Raw genomic sequence first — 15,270 nt, forward strand, 5'->3', positions numbered from 1 at the left:
TGCACTCAGTATCCCAGCAAATCTGGAAAACTCAGCAGTGGCCACAGGACTGGTAAAGGTCAGTTTTCATTCCAATCCCAAAGAAAGGCAATGCCAAAGAATGCTCAAATTACCATACCATTGCACTCATTCACATGATAGCAAGATTATGCTCAAAGTTCTTCAAGTTAGGCTTTAGCAGTACATGAACTGAGAACTTCTAGATGTACAAGCTAGGTTTAGAAAGGCAGAGGAACCAGAGATCAAATTGCCTATAACTGTGGGATCATAGAAAAAGCAAGAGAATTCCAGAAAAACATCTGCTTCATTGACTACGCTAAAGCCTTTGACTGAGTGGATCACAACAAACTGTGGAATATTATGAAACAGATGGGAATAAAACACCACCTTAGCGCTCTCCCAAGAAACCTGTATGCAGGACAAGAAGCAACAGTTAGAAATGGACATGGAACAACAGACTGGTTCCAAATAGGGAAAGGAGTGTGTCAAGGCTGTATGCAGTCACCCTGCTTTTTTAACTTATATGCAGAATACATCACATGAAATGTTGGGCTGGATGACTCAAAAGCTGGAATCAAGATTGCTAGGAGAAATATCAATAACCTCAGATATGCAGATCTACTTTAATGGGAGAAAGTTAGAGGAAGTAAACAGCCTCTTGATGAAAGTGAAAGAGTTGAAGGAGACAGGTGGCTTAAAACTCAGCATTCAAAAACAATGCTCATGACATCCAGTCCTATCACTTCATGGCAAATAAAAGGGGGGAAAAATGAAGACAGTTCAGATTTCATTTCTTGGGCTCCAAGATCAATGCAGATGATAAGTGCAGCCTCAAAATTAAAAGATGCTTGCTCCTTGGAAGAAAAGCAATGACAAACCTAGACAGTGTATTAGAAAGCAGAGACATCATTGTACTGACAAAAGTCCTTATAGTTAAATCTATGGTTTTTCACTAGTCATGTATAGATGAGAGTTGGGCCATAAAGAAAGCTGATGCTGAAGAATTGATGCTTTTGAACTGTGGTGTTGGAGAAGACTTTTGAGAGTCCCTTGGACTGCAAGGAGATCCAACCACTCTATCCCAAAGGATATCAGTCCTGGGTGTTCACTGGAAGGACTGGTGCTGAAGCTGAAGCTCCAATACTTTGGCCACCTAATGCAAAGATCTGACTCACAGGGAAAGACCCTGATGCTGGGAAAGACTGAGGGAAAGAGGAGAAGGGGGCGACAGAGGATTAGATGGTTGGATGGCACACTGACTCAATGGACGTGAGTTTGAGCATGCTCAGGGAGACAGCGAAGGACAGGGAAGCATGGCGTGGTGCAGTCCATGAAGTCTCAGAGAATCAGACAGGACTTGGTGACTGAACAACAACTATCTCAGAAGATAATACATTTACAAAGAGGGCAGCTAAAGTTGGCTGAATGTCCTTTTTATTACATGGAACCCCAAATGCAGTAAAAAGAATGCTTCCAAACTAGCTGTAGAATGGCACAGACTCTTCCCTCTTTTGTTTGTATGATCAAATAATAGATCAATCAGTCTGAGCAGGGATGATTTTAGAAATGGCTTATAAAAAGTCAGTTGTTATTTTGGAAGCCTTTTAAAGTTGCTGTGCTTGCTTAGTTGCTCAAGTCATGTCCAACTCTTTGTGACCCCATAGACTGTAGCCCTGCCAGGCTCCTCTGTCCATGGGGATTCTCCAGCAAGAATACTGGGGTAGGGTTTCATGCCTTCCCCCAGGGGATTCTTCCCCATCCTTGAATATCATCCTAGGAGTTTTCTGTTTTGCTTCCTGCATCCATTTGGGTCCTCCCCCGGTCCTGCCAACATGTGTGCAAGCTGAGAAAGATCTAGCACTTTGGGGTCACAGGCCCTGACAGTGACTCTTAGCTCTTCAAAAAATGTTGGGGCTCCTCCTTAAGTTTCAAGAATACTTTGACTAGAGCTCTCAGTTCAGTTCTGACAAGGAGTAAAGAACAACTGAGGGGGCTCGCCTAAAATCTCAGGTACAATTGTCTTAAATGATAATAGTTAAATATCTCTTTAGATTAGGAAAGTATTCCAGACAATTAGTAAAACATGAGTACTCAGGTGGAAAAAGACATGGGAGGTGGGCAGTAGGGTTGAAATCTAGTTACATCATCTATAGTCTTTTTTTAAAGGTACCTTTTGTCACTTTACTTTTTTATAAATGTTTTTATTTGGAGGATAAATGCTTTACAATGTTGTGTTGATTTCTGCAGTTTAAGAATGTGAATCAGCCATAAGTATATACATATATATACTCCCTCTTTAACCTCCCTCCCACCCCAACTCATCCCACTTCTCTAGGTTGTCAAAGAGCAGGAGGTAGAACTCCCTGTGTCATATAGCGACTTCTCACTAGCTAAATATTCTACATAGAGTAATGCACCCATTTCAATGCATTCATTGGCTTTTTGTACTGAGTCCTTAAAAGAAGCAGACCTTTATTTAGGAATCTTGAAACTTTCTGTAAGCTTTTTCATATCAATTAAATTAGGCGTCTCATTCTCCTTGTCCAATTTGGGATCTGATGCTCTCTAGAGTTTTCCTTAAATGAAAAATCTTGTCTAACTGGAACACTCCAAACAATGACTGTTATAATTCTAGATCAACATTGGTAAAATTTTGCCATCTTTCTAGATATCTACAGCCTCAAGGTCTATAGCTCTTACATATAAAATATAAAATAACTGGTGTGCCAGAAGGTGGCACGCTCAGTAGGGGTATGGCTACCCTTTCCTTAGCTAGCTTTGTCATCCCAAAACAAGACAAACAAACCTGTGCCATAATATATCAGCACTACCCGAGAGATGCTACGACCACCTGGCTGAATAAGGCCTGGCATAGACAACCACCAGTTCCCAGAGAACCTTGTACTGAGGAAGAGCATAGAACCAGGAAATCCCAAGAAATGAGGACTACAGACTGATTCCATGCAAAATGAAGTCTAGCTGGTCACCAACAGTTCTGAGTGCAGAATCTAGGGGCTGATACTGATTCCAAACACATGGGGAAGTAAAGACTACATTGTCAGCAGTTCCCAACATGGGGTCTAGCAAACAAAATTAGGAGCTAGGGTTTACCACTCAAAAATAGATTGGCAACAACCAAGAAATGTTACTGTGCACTGGAAATTTGATCTAATAGGTGGGTTTGGCCTCGGGCAGAATGATCTTCCAGCCAACCCAAGCTGCCCTGAAAGGAAAGCCAATTAGATTAGGGGCACAAATGCAAAGAGAATGGAGCTCAAACCAAGAGGAGCTTACTAACAACCTCTGTGAATGCCAAGAAAGACAGCGGACTCAGAGGATGTGTGGGCACCACAGTTGTCCCTCCTTGTCTCCAAATATCATCAGAAATTCCCTTGAGATCCCATCGCTGCCACCAGTATATTAAAAAACAAAAATTAACTGAGTAAAGTGGAAGATTTACTTTGAATTTGTAATAAACTGACTCTAGTAAATGATTCATGAACCAGGCAGCATTTCATTCAGAAGATAGGGAGATACTCCAAGGGGTTAAACATCATTGATGGCATCTAAGCTAAGTAGAGCAGGACAAGGAAATAAGTCATCAGCAAGAGAACAAGTGTAACATCTGTGGAGGAAAGTAAACATTCAGGTGACAATGGCTTCTCATTAGCTAAATGGCAGAATTTTCTATTAGCTGGGTTTGTTGCTGGCCAAAAGGCAAGTCTTCCCTCCTCCAGCTGGAGTGGTAATGTGGCTGCACTTCTAGTTTGGGAATGCAAGGTGTATTTCTTCCTGTTGGGATATGTAAATGACCTCTTCAGGTTGAAGTAATGGAGGATGAATGACAGGGTGTGACAGCGCCCTCTATAGACCTTGCAGACTCCAATTATAGTTAAGGTTTACTTTTCTTAATTTTCACAGCTTGTTTTGTTAGCAGGAGGATTGACAATGAGGGAGAAAAGGCCAAGAAGACTCACGATTAAGAAAGTTCAGAAATTCTTGAGTGGATGCATGGGAGGCAGAAGGTGGCTGTGGGGTCAGCTGGAGCCCACACTGATCACATGGCTCCATCTGATGGCTTTGCAGCTTGCTGTGGAATAATTTAAAAAAAAAAAAAAAAGGGTCACTTCATCCCATCAGTGAAACATGAAACTGAGATGAGCTTCCCACTGCTGGAAGAATCCTAAACCTTCACAAAGGAACAGAGAACACGTCTAAAGGATTTGGGAACATCAGAGCCATATCTCCTCATAGTGGGACTCCTCAGTCTCTCTGGTTCTCTGACCTCAACTCTATCTCAGGGACAGCACCTCCCCACAATAAGGGAAATTAAATAAATAGTCTCTTTCAGGCTTCAGAGACAGAGCAGAGCAGGCCTCTGACCTAGCTTCTAACTTGCCTGCACACTGCTCTGACTTTGAGTGCCCTGATTGCCTATTGTGAGTGCAAGCCTGGTGGCACTGTAGATATGATAGGGGACGAGTCTTGAAATTGCTGAGCCCCGGGAGGGACCCTGTTTGCATTTCTTTGTCTTGGGGATGGTCTTGGGGATGACAAAATAGCTTCTGCGGAGGCCTTACCACAGCTGAGAAAAGAAGGGAAGGAAAGGTGAAGAGAGAAGGAAAGACACACCATCTGAATGCAGAGTTCCAGAGAAGAGCAAGGAGAGAGAAGAAAACCTTTCTCAGCGACCAGTGCAAAGAGATAGAGGAAAACAACAGAATGGGAAAGACTAGAGATCTCTTGAAGAAAACTAGAGATACCAAGGAAACATTTCATGCAAAGATAGGCAAAATAAAGGACAGAAATGGTATGGACCTAACAGAAGCAGAAGATATAAAGAAATGATAAGAATATACAGAAGAACTATTCAAAAAAGATCTTCATGACTCAGATAACCACAATGGTGTGATCACTCACCTAGAGCCAGACATCCTGGAGTGTGAAGTCAAGTAGGCCTTAGGAAGCATCACTATGAACAAAGCTAGTGCAGGTGATGGAATTTAGCTGCACTATTTCAAGTCCTAAAAGATGATGCTGTGAAAGTGCTGCACTCAATACTCCAGCAAATTTGGAAACCAGCAGTGTCCACAGGACTGGAAAAGGTTGGTTTTCATTCCAATCTCAAAGAAGGCAATGCCAAAGAATGTTCAAGCTACTGCACAAATGTACTCATCTCACACACTAGCAAAGTAATGCTCAAAATTCTTCAAGTGAGGCTTCAATAGTACATGAACCATGAACTTTCATATGTACAAGCTGGAGTTTGAAAAGGCAGAGGAACCAGAGATCAAATTGCCAACATCCTTTGGATCATGAAAAAAGCAAGAGAGTTCCAGAGAAACATCTACTTCAGCTTCATTAACTATGCTAAAGCCTCTGACTGTGTGGATCACAACAAAGTGTGGAAAATTCTTAAAGAGATGGGAATACCAGACCACCTTACCTGCTTCCTGAGAAATCTGTATTCAGGTCAAGATGCAACAGTTAGAACAGGACATGGATCAATGGACTGGTTCCAAATTGGAAAAGGAGTAGGTGAAGGCTGTATATTGTCACCCTGCTTATTTAAGTTACATGCAGAGTACACCATGCAAAATGCTGGGCTGGACAAAGCACAAATGGATATCAAGATTGCCAGGATTGGCACAAGCTAGATTCAAGATTGTTATCGGCATAACCTCACATATGCAGATGACACCACCCTTATGGCAGAAAGTGAAGAGGAACTGAAGATCCTCTTGATGAAAATCAAAGAGGAGAGTGAAAAAGCTGGCTTAAAGGTCAACATTCAAAAAACTAAGATCATGGCATCCAGCCCCTTCACTTCATGGCAAAGAGATGGGGAAAGAATGGAAACAGTTTCTGACTTTGTTTTCTTAGGCTCCAAAATCACTGTAGCTGGTGACTGTAGTCATGAAATTAAGAGGCGCTGGTTCCTCAGAAGAAAAGCTGTGACAAACCTCAACAGCATATTAAAAAGCAGAGACATTACTTTGCCCACAAAGATCCATCTAGTCAAAGCTATGGTTTTTTCCAGAAGTCATGTATGGATGTGAGAATTGGACCATCAACAAAGCTGATGCCTGAAGAATTGATGCTTTTGAACTGTGGTGTTGCAGAAGATTTTTGAGAGTCCCTTGGACTGCATGGAGATCAAACCAGTCAATCCTAAAGGAAATCAGTCTTGAATATTCATTTGAAAGTCTGATGCTGAAGCTGAAACACCAATACTTTGGCCACCTGATGTGAGGAATTGACTCGTTGGAAAAGACCCTGATACTGGGAAAGATTGAAGACAGAAGAAGGGGATGACAGAGGATGAGATGGTTGGATGGCATCACTGACTTGATGGACATGAGTTTGAGCAACCTTCGGGCATTGGTGATGGACAGGGAACCCTGGAGTGCTGCAGTACATGGGGTCCCAAAGAGTCAGACAAAACTGAGCAACTGAACTGAACTGGAGGGTCCCTGGCCAACTAAGTCCAAGGCTTAACAAGATTCCAGTTTTGCATGTCAAACAAACAGCAGTAATATGAAACCAGGGCTGCAATTTGCTCACAGATTGTTGATGGTATCAGTTTGAGTCCTCAGATTATAAACTGGAATCCCAAATCCCAACATTTGAAATCTCACTCATGGTGTGCATGGAAACTTTTTCCAACTGGGACTCCAGATATGTGATGTCATGCAACTTTCCAGTGCTATTTATGTCTGGGTGTTGGTCAAAATCCACGCAATTTGTTAATAAATTCTTTGGATCTGAGACGAATGTGAAAACTTTCTGCAAAACACCCACCTTCATCCTTGTCAGTTCACTGATCCCAGAGATCCTGTATATCCCTGAGATATTAGGCTTCCACACATCTAGGCTGGTTGAAGGGCTTCCCTGGCGCCTTACTAGTAAGGAATCCACCTGCAATGTGGATTGATCCCTGGATCCCTGAGTTCAATCCCTTGGTGAGGAAGATCCCCAGAAGGAGGAAATGGCAACCCACTACAGTATTCTTGCCTGGGAAAACCCATGGACAGATGAGCCTGGCAGGCTATAGTCCATGAGGTCGCAAAGAGTCAGATATGACTGAGTGCACACACACAGGTTGGTTGAGACCTGGTGATACAGCTGATACTGTATCACTGTGATACAGATTGATACTCCATAGTGCCCATGACATCCTGGGGCAACTGTGTTTAGGCACACATGACTTTGTAGACTTACACCACCTGGACCCAATATGGAGTTGTCCTTGCCCATTAGCTGTGCCACAGAAGAGCCAGCACCACCTGGAGATGTCCAACCAACTTGCAGGGGCTTTTCCTGAGAGAGCACTTGGTTATCTGATCTCTTATCCAGGAAGCGTCATGACTTTTGACTGCTGCCTGTTATACCAACAACACACCTCTGAAGGTTCTCCTCTGCATGCCATCTGTCCACCAGACCCACCCTTCTAGGGGCCCAGATGTTATGACCCACCACACAAATGCTGAAGGAGTGCCCACCAGCCTAAGGTACAGACATCCCTCTATACATCTGCATGATTTCTGCTGGGAATCTCCAACATTGATGGGAATTCTTTGACCCACCTGATAGGAACAATGCAATAATTCAGAATGATGAGGGTCCATTCACACATACAAGGGCCCAAAACCCCAGAAGCCACACCCACAGTCACATAAAAGTGTCCTACAACGTTCCCACTGATGCCCAAACATTCTTGCTGACACATACATACTTCTAAACACAACATCAGTGTGTGCTGATAAATGCTTAATAAAAAGCTCTTTGAGAAAGGCAGGAAGGACTTTATTTGTGGTATCTACATAAATGTTCCCACCATGATCAGTTTCAACCTACCTACTTGACATCACTGAATACAGAGCTGGGAGGAGATACGTACCATTGACTATCTGATGCTAGTATTAACCAGTTCCAGCACATCCCAAATCTTTTCATATGAGCATGTGCATACAATATACTTACACCAAGAGTAGGACCCTCAACTCCCACCACAGATATATAAGCAGAAGGACACCACATATATATATACATATATGTGTGCATGTGTGTGTTGTGTTCATATACATCTATTCTGAATACACATGTACATTCCTACCCTCATCTTGAATAAATATGCACACAGAGCAACTTTTACTACCTAAATTTTCACAGACAGAGCCCTACTCACCCTGAATATTTCCATGCCACTCTTACAACTATATATATAAACAAGCACAGCATGGGCCTAAACACAAACATGCAACCAATATACCACCGAGATGCACACACTGAATACATACACACACAGGCTCACCAAGTACAAACCTGCCTCATGTATAACTCCAAAAAGACCCACATGCAATCCCACAGCCCCAAAATACAAATACTCCAGATTTCTGAACATATACATAACATTCACAGTCTACTGAATCCTCACATCCACCAGAATACTTACTTAATAGCCCCAGGAACTCAAATCACACACAGGCACAAACCACCTACACTTATCAAATACAGCTGAACTTGGAACAACTTGGGCTATAGGGTGCCAGCCCTCCATTCAGTGCTTTTGTATACATGGATCACATATTAGTACTGTCAGTCAGTTCAGTCGCTCAGTTGTGTCCAAATCTTTGCAACCTCATGGATTGCGGCATGCCAGGCCTCCCTGTCCATCACCAACTCCTGGAGCTAGCTCAAACACATGTCCATCAATTTGGTGATGCCATCCAACCATCTCATCCTCTGTCGTCCCCTTCTCCTCCTGCCTTCAATCTTTCCCAGCATCAGGGTCTTTTCAAATGAGTCAGTTCTTCACATCAGGTGGCCAAAGTATAGGAGTTTCAGCTTCAGCATCAGACCTTCCAATGAATATTCAAGACTGATCTCCTTTAGGATTGACTGGTTGGATCTCCTTGCAGTCCAAGGGACTCTTAAGAGTCTTCTCCAACACCACAGTTCAAAAGCATCAATTCTTCAGGCATCAACTTTCTTTATGGTCCAACTCTGACATCTGTACGTGACTACTGGAAAAACCATAGCTATGACTAGATGGACCTTTGTCAGCAAAGTAATGTCTTGTTTTTTAATGTGCTATTTAGATTGGTCATAGCTTTTCTTCCAAGGAGCAAGCGTCTCTTAATCTCATGACTGCAGTCACCATCTGCAGTGATTTTGGAGCCCAAGAAGATAAAATCTGTCACTTTCCATTGTTTTCCCATCTATTTCCCATGAAGTGATCAGACCGGATGCCATGATCTTAGTTTTTTGAATGTTGAGCTTTAAGCTAGCTTTTTCACTCTCCTCTTTCACTTTCATCAAGAGACTCTTCGGTTCCTCTTCACTTTCTGCCCTAAGGGTGGTGTCATCTGCATATCTGAGGTTACTGATATTTCTCCTGGCAATTTTGATTCCAGCTTGTGCTTCATCCAGTACTATATAGTATTTACTAAAAAAAAGACAGAAAAAACAAAACCACTAGGAGTGGACCGTGTGGTTCAAACCCATGATGTTACAGAATCAACTGTACTTATATGTCCAACTGAGAATACACATACAAGCAACACCACTAAAATCTTTAGGCATTACATTTTGAGACAGATACAAAGAGGACTGCTGATATACTCACAAATCACAAATACACACATCTACATACCACCTATGTGTATATACCCCAAATGCTCAGACACACACAAAACAGAAAAACACCAACAATCTCTGCATCTTACTAATATACATACACAATTCTCACACATCTATGGATACACACGTGCAAATATTCCCAACCCCTCAATGTAGAGATTGCCCCAAACACTCTACATTATGCTCCCTCTCCAGAATACAACCTTCCCATTGATCCCAAAAAATGTCAACAAAAGACACTATATACATATATCTACCCTCACACTAATACACAAACAGACCACTGCTTACTACCTACTTTGAAACCCATGTATAAGCATCCTAGGAGTCTCCAAAGAAATGCACTAAGAATATACCTAACAATTCCATACCTTATGAACAAACTGATAATTCATGCACGTGATGATGGACATACAAATTACAATACACAATAAGACACAGAGAAATATCTACAGCAAATCATTAATGAAATATCTTCCGTATACTGCTGGGGTCCAGCCCCAGTAGATCCAGGGAAATTCAAAGGAGAGATGGCTTCGGCAATCAGGAAACAACTGCTAGATTAAATATTAACTAGAGGCTTATAGAGTGGTTAAGTGAGGATAGCTCAGTAGGAAAATTCAGTGGAGAAAAGAGGCTGAATAACTTGGTTTACGTGGAAAGCTAATAAAATTCCAATACAAGGAATTTACATCACCTACTTAGGCCACAGGCATCCTCCTGTTCCCCCAAAGGAGAGGAGACACTAAGGCCTCCCCAGTCAGATCTTAGAAGCCCAGGCATAATTAGTAGGCTTGACGAGCCTCCACGTTCCAGATGGGGATTCAGCCAGAAGGTGAGAGAAAGAATGACATGGGGGGACCAGTCTTTCGAGGAACTGATCCCATTTTTTATTTTTCCAGGGTCTGTTTTTATACACTGAGATGTTATACAAAAGTCACGCGGGGTCAGCAGTCCTGACTTTTATGAAAGTCAGGTGCTTCATACAAATGTATACAGAGGTCTTAGGGGTGTTACATCATCTTCTGGCCAGGGGGCCTGCTGACAATTTATGACCCTCTCCTTGTGACAGCGGTCAGTCAACCAGAACACTTATTTCTCCAGGGGTGATTATTCTTAAAACAGACGCCACCTTCCGAAGGTACCAGATAAAGTTACATTCCTATAAGGTGAGGGTGTAGTGGGTTTTAATTAAGAAAAGAATTTACTTAGCCTAAGGTCCAACGTGATTAATATCAAAGGTTAATACTTATTTCTTCTATATATTCATTAATGTGTATAAGGGCAGGGGATGTGGAGACTTAGCAGCAAACATTGGCTCAACAAATGAAAAACCCTTCACCAATACAATTTCTAATCAGCCCACTATACTTATACTAATAGTTTTCTAACTTCTCTAAAGAACCTGTTTTTAGAAGGTTTAAAGCATCTTGTGCCTCTCACAGTTGGGAGGCTGTGAACAATCACATGTGGCTGGACAAGCCTGTCAGGCAGGCTAGAGAACCTTCAGAGGAGTTTGTAGGTTGAAACACTCCTGTCACGCCCAGGAATTATTATTAACTGGAGCTCTAAGTTAACTCCTTCTCTGAAAGAGGTGGTGGGGGACAGCCCCCCGTAAGGTCAGAGGTGTAGGTGAGAGCACAAAGTAGTAAAGTAGGCAGGCTCTGGTTATGGGGGTAGATGCTCGAGAATTTCCAGGGGGACTCCTGAGGCTCGATCCCGCCTTTGCGTATGTCGAGCCTTCTCCCTCATGACCTTTGCCACGGGCGGAGCTCCTCACACTGGCTCCTGACAATATACCAAATTATCCTTAGCGAGTACGAGCCAGCTCCTACATCTGCAAAGACCAACAAATAACCATATCACATATTCTTAATACATATAAATGCAACTCTGCATCTCCTCTAGAAATATAGAACTCCACCTCAACATCAGATACACACATACTCACTTCTCAAAATATGTAAGCCTAAGAGGCCCCTAGTAAAAATACAAATGCAAAGCAGCCACAAATATTCCTGCAAATGACCATGCCCCTTGAATACACATACAAACTCATTATACACACAACTATCCACAAGCCCCAATACAATCACAATTACCCACTACACTACAAATATGCAAAGATAGAGCGGTATATAACCTTTGTTCAAAATACACATATAATACCACACTGCTAGCATATACATAAGCCCAGATTCCCCAATTCTCTCCCATCATGAAGAATACAGAATCACACAAACAAAACACACCTACATATACAACATCTACCAGTACCATACAATAGCCACAGACTTGCCCCCTACACAGCAAAACATACATAGACAGCTCCTGCAAATACACACACACACAAGCCTCAAATCCATCCAACATACACAATACACAAATGATATCCTGAATACACAAATGATCATCCGACATTCCCCAAATACACAAAAGACTGTATACCCAAAATAATATACCCCAGTCCTTTTCCTAATATTGCATACAGAAATTTATGCATACAGAAATTCACCATTCAGTTAGTTCAGTTCAGTCGCTCAGTCGTGTCCAACTCTTTACGACCCCATGAATCACAGCACGCCAGGCCTCCCTGTCCATCACCAACTCCCAGAGTTCACTCAGATTCACGTCCGTCATCATTACACCCATACAAATTTCCAAATTCATGGGTGAAAAAAACACATGTGAAAATATTTCCGAAACACTAATTTAATGGCAAGCCACTCCAGTACTCTTGCCTGGAAAATCCCATGGATGGAGGAGCCTGGTGGGCTGCATTCCATGGGGTCGCTACGAGTTGGTTGCTACTGAGCAACTTCACTTTCACTTTCACGCAATGGAGAAGGAAATGGCAACCCACTCCAGTGTTCTTGCCTGGAGAATTCCAGGGATGGCAGAGCCTGGTGGGCTGCTGTCTATGGGGTCGCACAGAGTCGGACACGACTAAAGTGACTTAGCAGCAGCAGCAGCAGCAGCAACCATCCACACCTGGAGTATGCCTGTATGAAATCTCAACTTCCTTCAAATACAAGATTCACCTTTACACATCCTCACAAAAACACAGCTTGCCCTTAAACACAAATATCCACAAACAAAACCAACCTACACATTGGGCTACATATCAGATTCCACCAGTCAACTAAATGGATACAGACCCCATCTAAACTTGCAAACCAATCATGATTTGACATCAAACTACAAACTGATGTCTATTACTACATTCAGCAAAGTTTCTCCTATTGTGGACAAGAGTGCAGTTTGAATATATGTGTTGATGTTTTCACATTAAAAAGAAGACACTCGTGAAATGATGAGAATGTACAGTTAGATCTTCACTCACTTTCCTCTCATTTTCCTATAACCTGTGCTGGTTCTTGGGAACCTGATGAGGGCTTTCAAATCAGAAGAACTCCCCTCTAGCTTTTGTACTCCTCAGAACACATGGACAGAATGGCACCTGTTTAATGGTTCTCACAACTATTTATCCTGAAATGTATGCCTGCAGTCAGTGAACTGACTATGCAGCCTGCTCCCCTGTGGGGTCACTAACCCTGGTGTAAACAGAGCAAGGGAACTGAGCTCTATGGAGGCTTGAATCCACATTCTGGGGAGTCTCCCTACATGGACAAGGCCACAAATAACCAACAAAGTGAATAGCAGTGCAGAGTGTGACACCTGAGGGGTTTAGAGTCCCCGTATCCCTTACTTTGATGTTCCTTTAACTGACAACCTAGGCCTCCATGAGAGAGGCCCCATCCCAGCCAGGTTGACTGTTGGGACCCTGCCCTCCAAACTCGAGCATGAGCTCCTGTTTCCTGTGCAAATGGCCTCAGCAGGCACCTGGATGAACCATTTGAAGACATACTCTGAATGCCCGAGAGTGCCCCCGCCCAGTGAGCCTGTGCATGAGTACAGGCAGAGGGCGTGTGGGGAACTGTCCTATTAGGTCCTTGTAGGAGAGGAGAGAAATTGACGGTTGGGTATCCTGAGAAACTTCTCTGGCCATGTCTCCTTGCTGGGAAACTTTGTGGTGTTCTTGATGAGCACATCTCACAATAAGATGAGCACATCACAATAAGATGGTGTGCTCATCTTATTGTGAGATGAGCACTTGTGATTTTTAAATTGCACACGTGAAGTCCATGCCCTTAGATGCAAAGTGTTTTGGAGAGCTCCACCCTAAGCTTGGTATCCTCAAATTGGGGCAAGTACTTTCATGACCTTCCAAATGCAGTTCCTTCCTTCTTGTTTATGCCGATCAAAAGCCAGTAGCTCCTTTTTCCTAGCAAGCTGTAAGTTTCTGTTAGAGAATGACTGTAGCAAAGAGTTTCAGACCTGGGAAGGCTCTTAAGATACTTTCTCCTGACTCCATTCCCAGAGTTCTTACAAGTGCATATACTCTACTAGAATGTTTCTTCTAAGTGTATTTAATACTGGGGGTTTTTGTTTTTCCTTTTTCAAGAAATGTTTCCTTTGTAAGGTTTTTGTTGTAACTCCGACAAAAATGACAATCTGGTCCAGTTTCAACACAAACAAGTAACATAAGAACAATTTTACTGTCCCCCTTCTTTGGTAATATATTGCAGAGTTTTAGTTGGCAATAAAAAAAATTAGTAGCAGAATCAAATTGTTGACTTGACTTTGTAATAATTTCCAAATCCTCTTTCTGGTCCATTGCAAGATGAGAGCATTTCTCACTCAACAAGATGCCTCTGAAGACCCCTCATATCTAACAGCACTAAGAACTTTCAATTACACAGACCTGAAAACTCCACAAGACACAAACATGGTATGTCTTTGTTTCTTTAATGTTCCATAGTGGAATGGAAGATGTACTGTCTTCTGATGCTTGTGATCCATGTCCAGAGATGTTTTGTCTCTGTAGTCAATACCTGTGCCCAGCCTCTCTGCAGGAATAGTCAGAGGTAATATCTAAAGGAATTTAGATACTCCCTTCCATGACTGGTCTTCTCAAATTATATTTGGGCTGATTTGAATATATCTGTCTCTGGGGTGTAGCATTTTGTAATAGTACAAAAATGATTATACAATTATGACCGGATAGCTATTCCACAATGCAATTTCTATATCAGTGGCCCTGAGAAGATGTATTCAATATCGTATCCCAGTTATGAGTAAGAATCTTATAAGTAGCTGATAGAATGACTTAACAAGGGGACAAAGCAACAAGGAAGCTTTCCTTTTTTGGATGCCTAGGTACAATATTTTGCCTCACCATCCCTCTAGCATGAAGTTATAGGTTGAGAATCTTGTAAGTTTTCCTTAATGATAAAAGCTCAAGTACTGAGTGATATTGCCAAGTTATTTTTTCAGTCCCCAAATGGAGTTTCCTGATACAAATTTCACCATGATATTGCTTGAAATACTCTCACCTCATCTTCTCATCTTCTTTTGAATCCGTTGCAAGGGGCAAGGAACTTCTGAAGCACCAACAAGAGTCTTTTTCACAGTGTGGAATTGTCCTTCTAAACCTGTCTTTCTTTCCCCAGCACCCCATAATCAGTACTGCTGCTATAGCAGGGAGTGACTCTTGTTTCTCAAGATATTTGTTTGCAGTCCTCTGAGGTTTTCACCCTTCATCTCCCTTGACAAGATGCTTAAGTC

This window comes from Bos indicus x Bos taurus, chromosome 8 (assembly GCF_003369695.1).
Source record: "Bos indicus x Bos taurus breed Angus x Brahman F1 hybrid chromosome 8, Bos_hybrid_MaternalHap_v2.0, whole genome shotgun sequence".
In the NCBI taxonomy this organism is placed as follows: Eukaryota; Metazoa; Chordata; class Mammalia; order Artiodactyla; family Bovidae; genus Bos; species Bos indicus x Bos taurus.